The following is a 20,153-nucleotide window of genomic DNA, read 5'->3' as shown; positions in this document are numbered from 1 at the left end:
AGCTGAATAGAAAATCTGACTTTCAAATACAAGAATCAAGAGAAGCATGAAAAGGTAAACAATAAAGAGAATTCATACGGGACTTACTAAAGTTGAGCTGTTATATTTACATTCCTACATGGAAAGATGATGTGTGTAATTCAGGAGACCTCTCTCAGTATTAAGGGAGTTGAAGGGAATATAGACAGAGGGCACAGGATGAGGTGAATATGAAAAATGAAATAAATTGAAGGGGTGAGAGAGGAATATATTGAGAGAGGGAGAAAGGGAGAGATAGAATAGGGTAAATTATCTCACATAAAAGTGGCAAGAAAAAGCAGTTCATTGGAAGGGAAGAGGGGGCAGCTGAGAGGGAATGAGTGAATCTTACTCTGATCGGATTCTACTTGAGGAGGGAATAACATACACACTCAATTGGGTATCTCACTCCACAGGAAAGTAAGGGGAAGGGTATAAAAAAGGGAGGATGATAGAAGGGAGGGCAGATATGGGGAGGAGGTAATCAAAAGCAAACACATTTGAAAAGGGACAGGGTCAAGGGAGAAAATTGAATAAAGGGGGACAGGATAGGATGGAAGGAAATATAGTTAGCCTTTCACAACATGAGCATTGTGGAAGTGTTTTGCATAATGATATATATGTGATCTATGTTGAATTGCTCGCCTTCTTAGGTAGGGTGGGTGGGAAGGAAAGAGGGAAGAGAATTTGGAACTCAAAGTTTTAAAAGCAGATGCTTAAAAAATTAAAAAAAATTTTTGCATGCAGCTGGGAAACATAATATATAGGGCATGGAGCACAGAAATCTATCCTGCCCTATAAGAAAGTAAGGGAAAAGGGGATGGGGGGGGAATGGGTTGAAAGAGGGGAGGGCTGACTGGGGAATGAGGCAATCAGAATATTTGTCATCTTGGAATGGGGGGGAGGGTAGTAATGGGGAGAAAATATGTAACTCAAAATCTTATGGAAATGAATGTTGAAAACTAAAATATTAAATAAAATATATACACAATTTTTTTTAAAAAAAGAATTAGATTATGAAAGACTTTTAAGTGTCAAATGGATGAGTTTGTAACTAATCCTAGAAGCAATGGGGAACTATTGAAGCTTCTCAAGCAAAGGTGTAATAGGGTTAAATCTGTGCTGTAGGAATATTCATTTGACAGCTCTGTGGAGGGCAAATTGGAAAACAGTGATTGGAAGCAAAGAGGCCAATTAGGAGACTATTACAATAATGCAAGCAGAAAGTATGAGGGCCTGAAATAGAGCAGGGCTTATAAATGCTGGAACTGAAGGAATAGAGGTAGAAAAACTAAAACTACAGCATGGGGATATCAGCAGACCAGTTTGCCTAGAATGGAGAATTCATGTATGAAAGTAGTTTAAAGGAAAACACAATGGCAGCAGATGATGCCCAAATCTTGAAATTATACTTTGCCCTACTCATACAGTAGCTAGAATATTGTATTCTATTCAGGGCACTGTTCTTTAGGAAAGACCCTGATAAGATCGACAGCCTGAGAAAGGTAATCCTAATGGTGCAGGACCTGAAGGCTGTTCCACGTGAGGATCAGTTGAAGGAAATAGGTCTGGTTAGCCTAGAGAAGAGAAGACTCCAGGGAGGACATGATAACTGTCTTCAAGTACTTGCAGAGCTGCTGCATAGAAAATGTTTTAGATCTTTGGTCTCGTTTGGTCTCTCTCTTTGGTCTCAGAGAGCAGAATTAGGAGCAACAGGTAGAAGTTGCAAAGAAATAAATTTGGGTTCATTATCAGGAAATACTTCCAGATAGCAGGATGACAAGTGGAACTATCCTGCTCTAGATACCATGAGAACTATCCAAAAATTGAATGGGATACCTTGGGAGGTAGGGAGTTTCCTCTCTTTGGGTGGGTGGGATGGGCAGTCTTCAAGCCAGAGCTGGATAACCACTTTTCAGATATGGCTACTAAGTTCTCCCCCAACTCTGAAATTCTCTGTTTTTGGAAGTCTTCTCATTTCTTTCCTCACCTCTAATAACAATAATTTCCTTATATTGGCCAATGTAAAATTCTGTGTGAGCTTAAAGATGTAGAAGGCAGTGTTATAGAACTCACTGACTTTTTTTCTAACCAATCCTAACCTTCTTTTCTTCACCCAGTTTCCTTAGTCTCTCTCATCTGAACTTTCTTTGGAAGATTCCTCTGGGATGTCATTTTCATGTTTTCATAATGGAGATGGGGTAGGGGGAGGGGAGAAGATAGGATTTCACCAAGCTTTGGGTCTGTGGTTAATGCTTTTGTTTTTGTTGAATGTGTTTTGGGGTTTTGCAGTGTACATTAAGGCCAACTGTCTCCACACATGGGCCCCTCCTCACCCCAAGTAGGAGAGTTGCCACTGCCTTTGACCCAGGCAAAGGGACACATTTAATATCAAAACATTCAACATCCTCAAGCATATCCAGGGTTAGGAAAAGCCCAAAGACAAGAAGAATCCGGTAGATAATTATCTTCTTAGAGAGTTAAAAATGAAGAGATTCAGTAGATTTTAAGTTAACAAAGATGATTCTTCATACAAAAAGAATGAACTTGAAAATGCCCTTTTAAAATTAATGGTTCTGAAGTTCAAATTCATTATAAAACATCTGTGTGTATGAAGAAACACTTCTTGAATCAATAAGAGACAGGGAGGCTGAGGCAAAATATGAAAAAAACCCTACATTTCTGTCTCCTTTCACAAAATGCAGGCTGAGTGGGAGAAGGCTGGCTGTCCTTCAATGTGTTTTGGCTTGCCTTTGCCTTAAAAGCCAGAGACATGGCTAGGGGCATCGTTTTTTGTTCACCTTTCAAGCCATCTCCCTGCTACGATTTTTGTCTTTTGGCACATCTACACTGAGTAAGCTCCCTTGGCATTCTAAGGCATTGCACAACAGAATTCAGGGCCCAGTGAGTAATTGAACCAAACTCTAGGGTAGCGAGGGAGAAAAATCTTTCCTTCCAAAGGAAAAAAAAATCTCTTTCTAAAGCTCAACACGAGCTAACTGGATTAAACTATTTTTCCACTTTTTTTCAACATTTGCTTTCTGCATGCCATCCCCCTTCTCCCAAACATATAACCTTTCCTCCTCTGGGCCTCCAACAGTGCTGAAGGGGGCAGGTTTTCTTTAGACCCTGGGTGGTTGTATGCACATAGGTGTAGGAAGAGGTTAGTCTCAGAAGAAGCCAAGGATTTGCTCTTCTCTAGCACACATATTCCTTAATTAGAAGAGCTATATCCATTTGGTTAAAAATGGCATTAAAAAGATAAAATACATCTCTCATTTGCCACTTCTTGGCATTTTGATTAGTTGATTAAAAATAGAATTTTATCTGATTAAATTTTTATTTTAGTTGTTGGATTTTTCTCTTGGTAAAGAGCCACACACTCTAATCTCAGCTCAGCTACTGACTTCTATATGACCCTGAGCAGATCACTTAACCTCTCTCTAGTTCAATTACTTGTTTTGTAAAATAGAGCTGATAATACATACTAACCTCTCAACCTTCCCAGCAGGACTGTGAAGATTACTTAGATTGTGTCTACACAGTAGAAAGGAAAGTGTAGAGTTAAGGCAATTAGCTGGGTAATTCAGGCCACAAGTACTTTTGCCGGGAATATTCAGATAATTGAGGTAGATGTATTTTTTGGCAGAGGTTAGACACACAATTGCTGCATTGCTCTTTTTCTCCCCAACATTCCTCCCCCCATCCTTCACTCTCCAACCCCAGCCTGACTCTCAAATTTGAAGAGCAGTTAGAAGATGTGATGTAATATAGAAACTCAAACTCTGAGCCTTGTTCAGGGCTGGCTCCCCATACAACTCAAGAAGTGATTCTAGAGATCTGCCTGTTCTCCTGGGGACCTTGCTATAGGACTGCCTAATACTCTACATTCTCTCTCCTCCCTTCCTTCCTTCCTCCCTTCCTCCTCCTATCTTTCTTCTTCCTCTCTTTCCTCCTCCCTCCTTTCTCTCTTCCTCTCCTCTCCCTTTTTTCCTTCCTCTTATTCCTTCCTTTCCTTCTTCCATCCCTCCCTTCCATCCATCACAAATACACAAACTTACATCCCCAACACATGGAAGGCACCCCCCACCCTTATACCATCTCAGTCCCTGAGAAAAGGAAGGGGATTACATTTTTTCTACTTCAGCAACTTGACTCTCCCTTAACTATATTACAAGACAGACTAAAACTCTATATTGTGTTATAGCAAAGTTCCAGTATAGTGAAATAAGATAGGAAAATCCTTTCTCAAATTATAGAATGAAAAGTCTGGCAATCACATGCCAACCAGAATTTACTAAAGATATAAAATGGGTCTTTACCTGTTCTCAAACAGCTACACTGCCTATTTTCCTTATAAAGCACTTATTTTATGCTGAGCTTTTGTTTGGTAGAAATCTATCATTTATTTACTATGTTCATTAATTTTGTGCATGCATTCATCAACAAACAAGTGTCTACTATGTATAAGACACTGCAGATACAAAACCAAAATAGTTTCTGCCCTCAAGGTATTGGGGAGGGACTAAGGAATAATTCAATAAAGACTGATATGTGCTGCAACTGGGAAATAAGATATACAGGCAATGAGGTGTAGAAATCTATCTTGCCCTACAAGAAAGTAAGGGAGAAAGGGATGGGGGCAGTGATAGAAGGGAGGGCAGACTGGGGAAAGGTGTAATCAGAATACATGCCATCTTGGGGTGGGGGTTAGGGGAGAGATGGGGAGAAAATTTGGAACTCAAAAGCTTGTGGAATATTGAAAACCAAAGTTAAATAAATTTATAAAAAAAGACTATGTGCGAGGCAGTGTGTTAAGCACTTTTAACAAATACCTCATTTGAGCATCACAACCTCCTTTAGAGGTTGTTATTATTTCCATTTTACACTTGAGGAAACTGAGGAAAGAAATTTTGTGACTTGCCTAGGGTCACACAGCTCAGGTCTCCTTGACTGTAGTCTCCCCTCCCCAATCCAATACGCCAACAGCTTCCCCCCCCCCCCCGCCCTGGCAGGGGAGGTATATATACAGCTAAATAAACACTATATGCAGTTAGTTAAATATATTGTCTGTGATTCCATGAATGTAAAGAAATTGTGGCAATGGGAATGAGCACCTATTTCACAATTTAGTTTTACCAAGTTGCTTGGAAGCACTAAGAGGTTGTGACTTGCCATGCGTCAATTGGTCAGTCAACAAGCATTGATTAAGCCCTTACTATGTGCTAGTCACTGTGCTAAGCTCTAGGGATACCAAAAAAAAAAAAAAAGGTAAAAGATTCTTAGATTACAGTCAAGTGTGGTCGCGTAGTTTATTTCAGAAGCAAAATTATGGCCTCCCGCCATGAAAGTTGGCCCTCTAGCCACTAAGACAAATGCAGGCCTTTCTCCATTACTGCCTTAGTTAAAAGGGTATTCATGAGACATAGCATATTTGGGAAAGTGCTTTATGATCAATCAGCTGTACTTGAAACTGGACATTGAACTGGGAGATAATTATCAGCACTGGGGCATCCTTGCAGCAAAAATAAAAATATTCTCCCCTTGTGGCTTTAAAGTTGTGAGTATACCAACAAAGCACAAAATTAATATAGCTCTATATGTATGTATAGACACACTCTTTCTTAAGGCAAACAAGCTTTTCTGAAATTGTCTTAATTGACTCTGCACATTGACCCAATTATCCAAATATTACTCATTGTTTAACAAACTTTGTGTTGGAGGGGAAAAAATCCCACCCTAGTTTTAAAGCTTCTTTAGAACATAAGAAAATAGCAAATTCTATGCTTTACTGTAACAATGATGTATTAAGCCTAATTTTCTGTCTTTGGTTTCAAGAAACATCTTATGTCCTCCATAGTGGACTACCAAAGGTTAGTCAGTCATTCAGCAAGTATTTATTCAGAGCTTACTGTGTGCCAGGCACTATGCTAAGCCCTGGGGATACAAAGAAAGGCAAAAAGTCCTTGCTCTCAAGGAGCTCACAATCTAATGGGGAGATGACAGGCAAACAACTATGTAAAAATGATAACTACAAGGCAAATTGGAGATAATCAACAGAGGGAAGATATTAAGAGGATTTGGAAAAGGTATAAGGTGAGATTTTTTTTAAATTTTTTTAAATTTTTTTATTTTTTATTTTTTTTTATTAATTTCTTTATTTATTTTTAGTTTACCACACACGGTTCTACATGGTTTTGAGTTCCAGTTTTTCTCCTCTCCCTCCCCCCTCCCTCCCCAAGATGGCATGGAATCTCATATAACTGTCATGTATAACTTCGCATTGAATTAATTTATGCACTAGTCAAGTCGTGGAGAAGAATTTTGACCAATGGAATGAATCATGAGAAAGAAGAGACAGAACCAAAAAAAAAAAACCCCAAAAACAAAAACAAGAAAAGAAGCAAAAAAGGCGAGCATGTAGTGCGCCTCGATCTGTATTCAAACTTCGCAGTTCTTTCTCTGGATGAAGATAGCATTCTCCATCGTGAGTCCCCTGGAGTAGTCCTTGCCCCTTAGGTTTCTGAGAAATGCGCAGTATGTCAGGGTTGGTCCTCACGGAATCCATATATCTGTGGCTGTGCACAACGTTCTCCTGGCTCTGCTCCGCTCACTCAGCATTATGTCGTGTAGGTTTCTCCAGGTTGTTACGAAGTCTGCATCATCCCCATTTCTTATGGCACAATAGTATTCCATCACCTTCATATACCACAGCTTGTTCAGCCATTCCCCAATTGATGGGCATCCCTTTGATTTCCAATTCTTAGCTACCACAAAAAGAGCTGCTATAAATATTTTTGTACATATGGGTCCTTTTCCCGCTTGTGTGATTTCTTTGGGATACAACCCTAGAAGTGGTATTGCTGGGTCAAAGGGTATGAACATTTCTATAGCCCTTTGGGCATAGTTCCACACTGCTCTCCAAAATGGCTGGATCAGCTCACAACTCCACCCACAATGCAACAATGTTCCAATTTCCCCACATCCTTTCCAGCATTTATCATTTTAGATGAGATTTGAAGGAAAGCCAGAAAGCAGAGGTGAAGATGGAGAGAATTCCAGGTTTAGACAGGTAGAACAAAGGCCCCAAGTTGGGAAAAGGAGTGTCTTTTTGAAGGAATAGCAAAGAGACCAGTGCCCTTAGATCATAGAGTATGTGGGATTGAGTAGATAAGATACCAAGTAGGAGGATATAGGAAAGGTAGAAGGGACCAGGGTTATGAAGGGCTTTAAAAAAGCTAGAGAATTTTATATTTGATCCTAGAGGTGGTAAAGAGCCACTGGCGTTTATTAAATTTGAGATTGATGTGTTCAGATCTGAGCTTTGAGAAGATTAATCTGAGTAGAGGATGGACTGGTACAAGGAGAGACCTATGTCAGGGAGACCAGTGAACATGCTTTCATAATAGCCCAGATGTGAGGAGAAGGAGAGCTTGCACCAGGTTGGTGGCAGCATTAGAGGAGAAGAGGCGACATATATACCAGATATTAAGAAAATGAAGTTGATGGAATTTAAAGTACCATATAAATGTTCATTGTTATTTTTTTCTATCCTCATCCTTCATGCTTTTGTGATTTATTAGAGCTTATAGACTTGACTGTATACCCTCTCAGCCTTCATCATTTCATACTGGAATCTTGATGTGTAAATTTTTATTGCATGTTTTGGTGAGATGGGATTTTAGGGGATAGATGAGCAGGTGTGAGTTAGGGAGAGAAAGGTCAGAAGTGAAGGGCAAGTGATTTATAGATTTAGAGCTAGAAGGAATCTCTATAGTTGTCTGGTTTGACCCCTTCATTTTACAGATGAGGAACCTGAGACCCAGGGAGGTTGTTAACACCGATCCTATCCTTACACAGATAGCAAGTGGCAGAAATAGGAGAGTAAAGGAAAAGTTTAGGAGACCAAAGCATTTTTTCTCCTAACGTACCATGTCCCTTTTTAATATTTTGCCTTCCCCATGAAGTCCTGCTTCCCTACCCTTATAATTCTAGAGGATCACTTGGCTGCCTATTTCATAAAGAATATTGAAGATTTCTGTGATTAAAAAGTCTTTCAAAATAATTCTTCAAAGCTTTTTAGCATTATTCTCTACTCTCTTTTCCTTCCCATGTGTGACAGTGAGGAATAAAGATACCTTTTCCTTAAGGCTAATCCTAATTTTGGTGCTCTTCAACTCATTAGTTCCCAGTCTTCTCTAGAGCCTTCCTCCGAAAGTCATCTCTTCTCATTTAGTCGTTTTCAGTCATTCTCCCTCCACAAGTTCCATTTCAGATATGTACAGACATTGTTAGGTTTGTTCAATCCTTTAAAAAAAAGTCTGCCCTTGACTCTTTTTTTACCCTATCTAGTCATCACTCCTCCTCTTTCTCTCATTCATTACCAAACTTCTGATAAAACACTGTCTCTACACTCAATACCTCCAGTTTCTCACCACTCATTCTACCTCTTGCAATCTGGCTTTCTACTCCATCATTCTATGAGTATGTTGTCTCACACATCATCAGTTACCATTAATCACCAAATCTAGCGTCTCTTCTTCATTTCTCATCCTCTCTGACCTTTTGGCATCATTTGATAATCTTGACCACCTTGTTCGCCTTTGTATCCTTACTCTCCACCCTCGGATTCATAGTCACTCTTGGTCCTCCTACTACACAATTTAATACTTCTTATCTTCTGACACTTAAGGTGATTGTTCACAGAATTACATTATTTAGAGCCAAAGGGTAACATGGTCATGATTTAGTTAAACCCATACCCCATAAAGAATATCCTCAAAGACATACTTGATAAGTAGTTGTTTACCCTCTATGTAAAGACCCCCAATGAGGGGCAGCCCAATTCTCCCCAAAGCAGCTGTTTTAAAAAACCGAAATAGTTAGGAAGTTTTTTTGTCTGACATAAGACAAAATTTGCTTCTGAAATTTCCACCTCTTTCTCCTAGTTCTGCCCACTGGGGCCAAAGAAAACACTAATTCTTCTCCTGCATGATAGCCTTTCAAATGCTTGAGCATAGCTATCCCTTAAGTCTTCTTTATCCCTAGCTAAACATACCTAAACATACCCATTCAGTCCTCATATGGTATGGATTAGAATACCTTGGCACTCTATTTGCCTTTCACCAACTTAGCAATGTGTTACCTAGAGATGAGCACAATATTCCATCTGTAGTTGACCAGGATCAGGATAGTTGGAACTACCACCTATCCTGTCTCCTTGGACACTAAGTTTCTCTTAATGAAGACCAAGACCACTTTCACTTTTTGGCTGCCATATAACCCTGTTGATTCATAAATCTCTAGAATTTTTCAGACAAACAACTTAATGCTCTGCTTCCCCCATCTTGTACTAGAAAAGTTGATTTTAATTTTTTTAGCCCATGTGAGATTCTACATTCAACCCTGCTAAATTTCAGCTTACATTCAGTTTAGGTCAATATTCTAGACTGCCCAAATTTTTTTGGATTCTTACTGTTTTTCACTGTGCTTGCTACTGTTCCCAGCTTGTGTTATCTGCAAATTTGATAAGCATATGATCTAAGTCATTGATATAGAGGAACATTATAAAAAGTGCCTTCTGGAGTGTTCTGTTGGAGGTATCTTTCCATACTGACAGGAAACTATGTCTCTGAGTCGAGCTAATCAACAATTCTACTTGTACTGTATCATCTAGCCCAATTATATCAAACTCAAATAGAAATGGGGGCTGCTAATCTATAAATAAAGATCCCTGAGGACTGCATATTGACTTAGTTTCAAAATTTAATAATATCTATGTCTTACTGTATTTTTACTTATTTTGTCAGATATTTATATTTTAATCTGCTTTGGGCTGCACTTTGTAGTGTTGTGAACTGCATTCCATCTGTGGGCTATGTGTCTGACACCTCTAGTCTAAGCCACATTTACTTTTGCCTCCAAAGGAATAGCATGTGACCCTTTATAAAGCATTTTAATAAAATCTAGTTAACCCATATCTAAAGCATTTCCCTCAAATCTATCAGCTTAGCTCTCCTATTAAAAAAAAAGAAAAAAGGCTAGTCTGGCTTGTTCTTGCTAAAGCCATGCTGATTACTTAATGACCAACAGTTCAACCTAATTCAAAAAGCATTTACTGCACATAAAAGCAATGTGCAAAGCATGGGGGCTACAAAGGCAAGATTGAAATAGTCCCTGCCCTAAAGAAGTCTCCAGTCTTTTGGGACAAAGGGGAAAACATGCACATAGAAAATAATAAAGGCTAGACAGTCACTTGTCTGTTATACTATACTGGAGATTCCTTTTGTGAATAGGTTGGACTAGATGGTTGATAAGGTACCTTTTAACTCTGAAATTCTCTGATTCTGTGATTCTGTCATTTCCCACAGAAACTGGAGGTAATCAGGATAGGCTTCCTGTTGGAGGTGTCACTCGGCCTGAGTTTTGAAGGAATTTGAGCACTCTAAGAGGGATAAGTGAGAAGAGACAGTTTTCCAACCATGGGCTGTCAGCTTGTGCAAAGAGATGGAACATCATGGATGGGAACACCAGGCCAGTTTGAACAGAATGTAGAGTACATGAAGAAAAGTAGTGCAGGAAACTTTGGAAGGTAGATTGGAGCCAGATTGTGAAAGTCATTAAATGCCAAACAGAAGAATTTGTATCTTATCTGAGGAGCAATATAGAATTACTAGAACTTCTTAAGAAGGGGAGTGATGTAGTCAGAACCTGTGCTTCAGGAATGACAATTTTGCCAAAGTTTAGAGAATAAATTGGACAGCAGCAGGACTTGAGGCAGAGAGACCAAGTTAGAGATTATTGCAACAAGTCTTAGAAAGATGGGATGAGGTCTGAGCTAGGGTGGTGGTTGTATAAGCAGAGAGAGGGGAATGAACACAAAGTATATTGTGGAGGTAGAATGAACAAGACTTTCTAGATATGACATGAAGTAGAAGACAGTCAAAATAACTTTGAAGTTATGATTTTGGGAGATAGTAAGGATGGTAATGTTCTCAGTAGAAATAGAGACAAAAAGAAAGAAGAGTTGGGGGAGGGGAGGCGGAGAATATATGGCATTCTATTAGAGATGTGGAATTTTAAGGTGAATTTGTGATATCTGGTTGAAACTGCTCAATAGATGGTTAGTAATGTCAGACTGGAATTCAGGTGAAAGATGAGGGTTGGAAAAATAGATCTGGGAATAAGCTGCATAGAGATGATAATTGAAAAGGATGGCTTCTCTTTGTAGATATTCACTAACTATCCCATTAATAATACATGTTTTCATTTTGCCAGGAAATTTGAATATTAGTATTAAAAATACATCTTTTTTTCAGGGAGAAGCAATTGCTACTGGTTTTTTTTTAAATAATATTTATTTGTTTGTTTAGAATAGACCTGGGATTTAATTTGTTTAGGGAAGGAATTCTCTACCAAGGAAGGGAAAACTATTTTGTATCTTACAGTCTTAGAGATTTGCCTGGGGTCCCTAAAAGGTCTTAAGTAACTTGTTCAGGGTCAGAAGACAGTATGTGTCAGCTTCAGGATTTGAACCCAAGTATTTCTGATTCTTTTGCCTGTTCTCTATCTATTATATCACATAGGTTCTCATATCATAATGTTATAACATAATGATAATTTATAATAATGATGAGATAGCAGTAAGGAAAAAGGCTGCAGAGCTGTGTTTCTGGGTGTTCTACAGATCTGGGGACACATCTGAAATAGGGTTCATCATGGAATATTCAGGTGAAAAGAAACTGAGGAGGGCACTATGTGAGATTCTCCAAAGCTTGCTCACTTACCCCATTCCCCCTATCCCCAATGCTCTCTAGATGATAGTTATTAGTGCTCTTCCAGGTACTGGCTTTGGTCCTACTGTCTTCACTCTCTATACTATCTCCCTTAGCAATCTTATTTACTCCCATGGATTTAACTATTGCCTTCTCTCTGCAAATAATTCCACAACTGGATCCCTAGTGCTGATCTCTCTTTTGAGCTCCAAATATACATCTCCAACTGCTCACAAGGCATTTCTACCTGGATACCCCCACTGGAGCCTCAAATTCAACATGTCTAAAATTGAGTTCATCAACTAAATCAAGACTATTAAGTTCCTCAAGCGTGTGAACTGTCTTATCTAAAATCCTACTCCTCTACAACGCTAATTACTGTGCTCAAACATAATAATTGCTTCATTTTTTTTATCAGTGAATCTCAGATAAGCTAAGATTGCCCCACTTTAGGTCATATTGGATAGGCAACATATAGAATCATATAATTTTGGAGTCAGAAAGGAAACTGAGTCACAGAGGATTTAATTGAGTTCTGAGGCTTCACAGCTAAATTAGTGGTAGAGCTGGTATTAGAACTCAGATTTCCTGACCTCTAGGACAGAGCTTTTTCCATTGTTCCTGGCTGTAACTGCTTCTCTGTCTATCCTCTTTTACTTATTACATGTGTCTAGACCTTCATAGAGTTGTTGAAAATGAGTTCTTTATAAGAAAGATCTTCTTCCTTGTTAAACTTGATTTGAAAAAAGGTTCTTAAACGCTGGTGGGCCAAGGTAAAATTGGGTAGGAAAGGCAAAGACATTGTAGGAAAAGACAAAGAAGTGCGGGGTTCTAAAGTTTTTCTGCTTTTCTCCATTTCCCCAAGTATATCACTAGTTAGAAATCAAAGATATGTAGCCACTGAATCAGACCACAGTTTGGTTGATCCTACTCATTTTGGTCATCTTCATGAATGAGTTGGTTCACCACAGCCTCATCAAATATGAAGACATCCAGAATGATCAGTGGCCCAGTCTGGTGATTCTGTTCAGGCAAGCCCAACTCAAGTAGAAAACCATGTCAGAAAGTAAAGAGTATATGTAATATAGTTGGAAGAACAAGATGTAGAAGCCACAGGCAGCTTTATCTACCTCTGGAAAGGACACAACTAGTTCAAAGTGATAATGGATTGCTCTTGCAAATAACTCCTTGCTCTATGAAGAAAACAACAACAAATACCAGGCAAGTAGAAAAGAATTCTGAGTTTACTACCTCCAAACCTCATCAGGGAAAGACAAGCTGGTAAAAATCTGCTGTGAGCTAGGAACATTTGGTGCTTGGTTTTCCAAGCTATTATAAGTATTCCCAGATTAGCACAATCTGGCATACATCCTGAAGCTACACTGGATTGTAAATTCCTAGAAGGCAAGGACCATGTCTAATCTATAGTCTATAAACCCCACACAGCCCAGTAGAGAATATGATGAACACAGTGGGCACACAATAAATGTTAGCTGATGATATGATGAACGTGGGCCAAATTATATTTTGTTTTAAATTAGTCTCAGCCTACAAGCCTTGGGAACACTAATTTAGCTTTTATGTGGTCTTTTAAAGAAAAAATCTAGGAATTTTCAATTGACAATATTAGAGAAGATATTATTAGAAATGTTTATGGTCTTACGACTTTGAACAATAAATAGCCACAACTCCATTAGAACTCCAGCCTTTCTCCTTTAAACATACTAATTATATAGCTAATTAATTGTCTGTCCTGATTTTTTGAGTGAGGTGAACATCTGCATATTATTACGGTCAATGTTTTTTCATCGTTGAGGGGGAGGGGGTAAAGGGAGCCATATTGTGAATTTGCTAATGGCTTGAGTCACTTACATACTAAGACTCTGCATTTTCTTCTTCCCCTTACATGTGATAAACACACAGGACTTTATCTGTGGTGGCATCTATTATGTCTGGAAGGCTTCCACACATCTAAAAATAAGTTCAAGAACATAATTGGTGGCATTTCAAAGAGAAGAACAAAAGTTTCTCCTCTTAAGAAGATAAAAGAATAAAAGGGCATATGATTATCTTTATGCATGAGTGAGAAGAGAGCACTCCCAGGAATAGAGAGGATTGGGAAAAAAAAGTAAATCAGTTTCAGACTGTTCAATCCCTTTTCCTAAGGGGGAAGGGCTGACCTGTTCTTCTTGCTCAGGAAAGTGGCACAAGGCAGATTGTCATGAATGTGGCAGGCTCGGAGGATTGTCAGTCACCACTGTAATTACCACAGGGAAGTAAACAGGATATGGCAGGCAAAAAGAAAGTATGCAATTTTAATAAAGGGATGGGATGACAGAGGCTAACCACCTTCTGGTATTGCATGGCCCCTGCTTATGCGTGAGATAATTCATTTTAATCACTGTGCCTGAGGCAGTGGGAATGTAACTGATACCCAAAGCCATGAACCTCAGAGAACATGAAAACATAATGTACTTTTAGGAATCACTCCTGGAGAAAAAGAAAGCAATCGGTCTGCACCAACCTTCACTTTGGGTTTGGGTGCTCTGGGGCCCTTAAGACCGAACTTACTGTTAGGCTACTAGGACAAAGAATGTGGTGTGAACATAGACTCATATATGGAAAAGTTGGCTGTTTCCTGGGGGAACACATCTTATTGTGAAAGAAAATATCCTACTTTTTTAATGTTTCTATTCTTTTTCAGTGTGGTTGATAGTGGAGTGTTGGAGTGTTACTTCACTAGGTGATAGTAGATACTGAATTCTTGACTTCTGAGTTTCAAGTGTAAAATCCCTTTTAAGAAAGTAAAACCATAGGTCTTAGGAAGATAGCCACTTTATTTCAGTTTTATATGGAACAAAGTTTGGTCTTTAGGAGCAGTGAAGCCACACTGACTCTCAATTATGTAGGAAATGACTATTTGGCTTATAGATTATATAGGTCCGAGACTTCTCTACCCCTTCCTGCTTCCACTATGCTGTTTAAGCTTTATCAGCAAGCTCTCAAGAAGCAATAAGGGAGAAGTGAAGAGATAAAACTCAAACATGTTAATTTTTGAAAGTATTTCTTTTTTAAATTTTTTTTAGAATTTCCTCTTTAAGTATATTTTTATTGATTTTGTTAAATATTTTCCTATTACATGTAAAATATTTCACATTCTTTTTTTTAATTTGAGTTTTTAAAAGAATTTATGCAATTGCTGACTGGACATCTTCAAATAGGAATCTCATAAGTATCTCAAACTGAACATGGCCAAAATTGAACTCATCTTTTGCCCGAAACTCACCCCTCTTCCCAAATTTCCCATTTTCGTTAAAGTTGCCATCATTTTTCCAGTGATTCAGGTTTACAGTCTCAGATTCATCCTTGGTTGCTCACTTTCCTTCACTCCCTATATCTAATCAGTTGCCTGATTTCCACATGCTTTGTCTGCCCACTTCTTACCACTCAAACAGCAACCATTCTAATTCAGGTCTTCCTCACCTCTCATCTGGACTATTGCAGCTGCCTATTAATTGGTCTTCCTGCCTCTAGTCTCTCCCTTCTACAATTTTATCTTCCACATATCTCCCAATTTTATATTTTTAAAGCACAGGTCTGACCATGTCACTCCCCCATTTAAGAAGCTTTTGTGGTTCCCTAGCATCTTTAGGATAAAATACATAAAACCTTCCTCATTGTCATTTATTTTCAAAATCTAGCTCCAGCCTCTCTGTCCTTTATTCTCCCTCATGCAATCTACAGTATAGCCAAGTTGGCCTATTTGCTGTTCTCTGCACACAGCACTGCTTTCTGTGTCTATGGCTAGAAGGCTCTCTCTTCACTTCTACCTGTCAGTGGCTATCTCTACCCAGGGTTCATCTCAGGTCTCCTTCCACATGAGGCTTCCAAATCGTTAGTGACTTGTGGTGGGGCGGGGGTGGGGGGGGGGCTCCTCACTCACCAATATTTTGTATTTCCTTATCTGTGTACAGGTTGTTCGTTCCTCCATTCCCTGATCCCCAAAGGATGTAAGCTCCTAAAGGACAAGCACTGTTTAATTTTTGTTATTGTATCTTCAGTGCCTAACATTGTACCTGGTATGTAATAGGTGCTTAAGAAGTGCTGATAGAATTAAACTGAAATGACTACTTCAAAAAAACTACTTGAGTAAGCACCATTCAATTTTGTTCCTATAACTGATTAAAGTTTATTTTGGGGAAGCAGCAAATTGAAACTAATGACTAAAATGAACTATCAGTTAATTTAATCTGTACTCTCTTCCCTGTTGTCATGGATAATTAAGAGCTGATTTTGTTTTAAGTTCTGTCAGACTAAGGATGTTATAAAATCACAGAATCTCCAAGTCTTGAAGGGACCTGAGAAGACAGTAGCCCAGCCTATAACTGAATAAGAATCTCCGCAGTAAGATACCCCAAAACTTCATCCCCTCCCATGGCAGCCCAATCTACCTTTAGACAATTCAGATCTTCAGGAAGTTTGTCCCTACACCAAGCCTCAGTTTACTTCTTTGCAGCTTCTACTCACTCACTGAAGGCCAAACAGAACTGATCCAGTCTTCCACAGGACAGCTCTTCAAATACTTGTAGTTAGCTACACTGGCCTACCACAAAGTTTTCCTTTCCATCAACTGAAAGTTATCCACTTTCTTCAACGAATTCTCAAATAAGATGAACGTAAAGCCCTTGTCCATCCTAGATGCCCTCCTCTGGATACTCTGGCTTTTCAGTATCCTTCCTAAAAGGTGACTAAACCCAGTACTTCCGACCTAGTCTAAACAGATCTAGTACTTCAAATATCGTCATTTTTCTTATCCTGGAAACTAAGCTGCTCTTAATTCAGTCAAAGACTGTATTAACCTTCTTGGCCACCATATCACTCTCACTAAATACATTTGAGGAATGAATCGCCATTTCAGATCTGAAGGTGTTGTACAGCATAGGGTAGGGAAGGGAATAAGCATTTGTATAGCACCTACTATAGGTCCAGGCACCATTCTAAGTGCGTCTACAAATATTATTTCATTTGATCCTCAACAATCCTTCAGATGTTGGGTAGAGTGTTGGAGTCAGGAAGATCTGAGTGCAAATCTGGCTTCAGACACTTACTAGACTCTGGTCAAGTCATTTAACTTCTATCTGCCTCAATTTTCTCATCTGTAAAATGGAAATAATGATAGCAGCAATAATAGCTTCCATAAAGCAAATAGTAGGTGTTTAATAAATATTTGTTTTCTTCTTAGTTTAGCTGTTCCCTGGTGTCTGGAATACCCCTTTGCTCCCCATCTCCTCCTAGTAAAGTCCCTAGTTTCCCTCAAAGTATAGCTCAGGTACAGCAATCTGCTATATGAGGCTTTTCCTGAGTCCCCCAATTATCAAAGCTAACTCTTTGGAAGTTACTTTTTATTACTTATTTATTTTTGTCTTGTGTGCAGGTTTTGTCTCCTTTTGCCTTGCCCGCCTTCCCACTCAAGTAAGAAGAGATGGATTTATTTTTGTTTGCTTGTAGCATAGTGACTTACACATATTTGTTGTTGTTGTTCAGTGGTTTCTGACTCTCTGTGACCCCATTTTGGGGTTTTCTTGGCGAAGATACTGGAGTGATTTGCCATTTCCTTCTCCAGCTTATTTTACAGATGAGGAACTGAGGCAAACAGGGTCGAGTGACTTGTGCAGAGTCACACAGCTAGTAGTGTCTGAGGCTGAATTTGAACTGCCTAGTGCTCTATCCATTGAGCCACCTTTAAAAAATGTTGATTGAACTGAATGTCAATAACTAAGCTCAAAATGCAGCCTGATCAGAATGAGAAAGATTAGCTATCAGAGAAGGATGTTCATAAAGTCATATTGATGTTAACAGAATTATATCCCTTATCCACTGGACACTGATAGCCATGGAGGCTCTAGGGGGTAGAGGAATGCATTTAATTTATCTTCAAAAATTTGAAGTTGAGACTACAGAGACTCAAGATGGTGGAGCACAAAGACCTAGGATTTTTCTATCCCCGGAAAGGTTGATAAAGATCCAGTTCTTGCTGCCCTGTAGTAAGAATGATCCTAGTGAAACCTAGGCAGCTCATCACTCTACTTAAGGGAGAAAGACACAGAAGTAGGAAAGCAAGAGAGCAAGTTTAAGGAATGTCAAGTAGTCCAGTATGGCTGGAGTGTAGGGAGCATAAAGGAGAGTGGTGGGAGATCAGACTAGAAAAGTAGATTGAAGACCTAAAATGCCAGGCTGTGTAGTTTATACTCTTATTATATGGGCAACAGCAAGCTACTCAAGGCTTTCAGCAGGAGGATTACATACTTGGGACTGTTCTCTAACAAGTCTAATCTGGAAATAGTGTGTAGGATGAATAAGGGGGAGGAGAAGATTGTGGAGGGATTAGTAGGAAAACTATTACAAATGTTCAATGGAGAGGTAATGAGGCCCTGAACTAGGTTAGTAGCAGTGGGAATGAGGCAAAGGGAATAGACACAGCAAATCTTTCAAGAGTAGTATTGACAAGATCTGGTAAAAATTAGATATGAGACTGGCTAAAAAAAAATCAAGGATTATTCAGTGGTTTGTTTGTTTTTTTTTTTTGCTTGTTTCTGGCTACCTAGTGCCATTAATAAAATAAGAGTCGAAGAAAAGGAAATGTTAATTTGTGGTAGAAGAGTTGGTTTGTTGTGAACTGATCCAGCCATTCTGGAGAGCAATTTGGAACTATGCCCAAAGGGCTATAAAAATGTTCATAGCCTTTGACCCAGCAATACCACTTCTAAGGTTATATCCCAAAGAGATCACACAAGTGGGAAAAGGACCCATATGTACAAAAATATTTATAGCGGCTCTTTTTGTAGTAGCTAAGAATTGGAAATCAAGGGGATGCCCATCAATTGGGGAATGGCTGAACAAGCTGTGGTATATGAAGGTAATGGAATACTATTGTGCCATAAGAAATGGGGATGATACGGACTTCATAACAACCTGGAAAAACCTACACGATATAACGCTGAGTGAGCGGAGCAGAACCAGGAGAACATTATACACAACCACATGACTGGATTCTGTGAGGACTAACCCTGATAGACTTTGCTCTTGTCAGCAACACAAGGTGCAAAGACAACTCCAGGGTACTCACAATGGAGAATGCTATCTACACCCAGAGAAAGAACTATGAAGTATGAATGCAGATTGAGGCACACTTTATGCTCGCTTTTTTTTCCCTTTTTTTTCTCTCTTTTGTTTTTGTTTTGGGTTTTTTTTTTTTGGTTCTGTTTCTTCTTTCTCATGATTCATTCCATTGGTCATAATTCTTCTTCACAACTTGACTAGGGTGTAAATAAGTTCAATGCGAAGTTATACATAGAAGATATATCAGATTCCATGCCATTTTGAGGAGGGAGGGAAGAAAATCTGGAACTCAAAACTTATGTAGAACCCAGTGTTATAAACTAAAAATAAAAAAAAATTAAAAAAAAGAAGAGGCAGTTTGTTATAGCATAAAGAGAAAGGGTTTGACCTGGGTTTAAGTCTAATATTGGTTGCTGACTACATTAGTTAAAAGATCCTTTCAACTCAATGCTATGATGTGATCAGTTTGGATTATGTTGATTTTTGAGGGGGTTGATGGGACACCCTAGTAGAAATATCCAGTAAGCGATTAAAAATGTGAACCTGGAGCTTGGAATAAAAGTCCAGGAATGAACATCCCAGAGAGATGTTTCTGAGAGTCATTCTCCTCTTGCAAAGGAAAACTCAAAGTTCTAGAAACCTCAATTGCAGACATTCAAAAATACATTAACATGGTGGATATTAAAGCTTACTACATGATGCTATCTGGGGGTTGTATGTTGTAAGTGCTCAACAAATATTTATTGAATAGGATCCTCCCTACTCCTCATCACATTCCCTACCCCACCCCCCACTCTCTGCCTTCCTTCTACTCCCAGTATCAAAGGTGCATACAATCCCAAGGGAAATTCAAACCTATTACATCCAATTTCATTCATTCATTTTAACTCCTTTATTAACATCACATCGCCAGTTATTTCAAAGATCTTGAACTGAAACTTAACAATTTACTATTACTCTTTCATGATGCACCTGTATGGCACCTTGGGCTGCCAGAAACCAGTAATGCTCATTTATTAGGAAACCCCTACTGACACTATAAAAAGATTATATAGCTATCAGAAACCTAACATAGCCTTAGGCTAAGAGGAGAGAGCTTTATACCACGGGGGCCAGTTCCATTCCCCACCTGCCTACACAGATTGTTCTGATTTGGTCCTGCTACACATTACCTTCCACAGCTATTGTTTGATCCCTACCTTAAAATCTAACAGCACCAAGAATCAGTGAGTCCTAGCTTTT

General features: G+C 38.9%; 1 protein-coding gene across 1 annotated transcript in view; it reads right to left on the bottom strand.

Annotated features, from left to right (window-relative positions):
- Positions 1-20,153, bottom strand: part of ISM1 (isthmin 1) — a 100,995-nt gene that overhangs the window by 44,965 nt on the left and 35,877 nt on the right. The gene's annotated exons all lie outside the window — the stretch shown is intronic.

Source organism: Trichosurus vulpecula, chromosome 3, assembly GCF_011100635.1.
Source record: "Trichosurus vulpecula isolate mTriVul1 chromosome 3, mTriVul1.pri, whole genome shotgun sequence".
NCBI classification, from domain to species: Eukaryota; Metazoa; Chordata; class Mammalia; order Diprotodontia; family Phalangeridae; genus Trichosurus; species Trichosurus vulpecula.
This window is presented reverse-complemented; position numbering and strand designations above follow the sequence as displayed.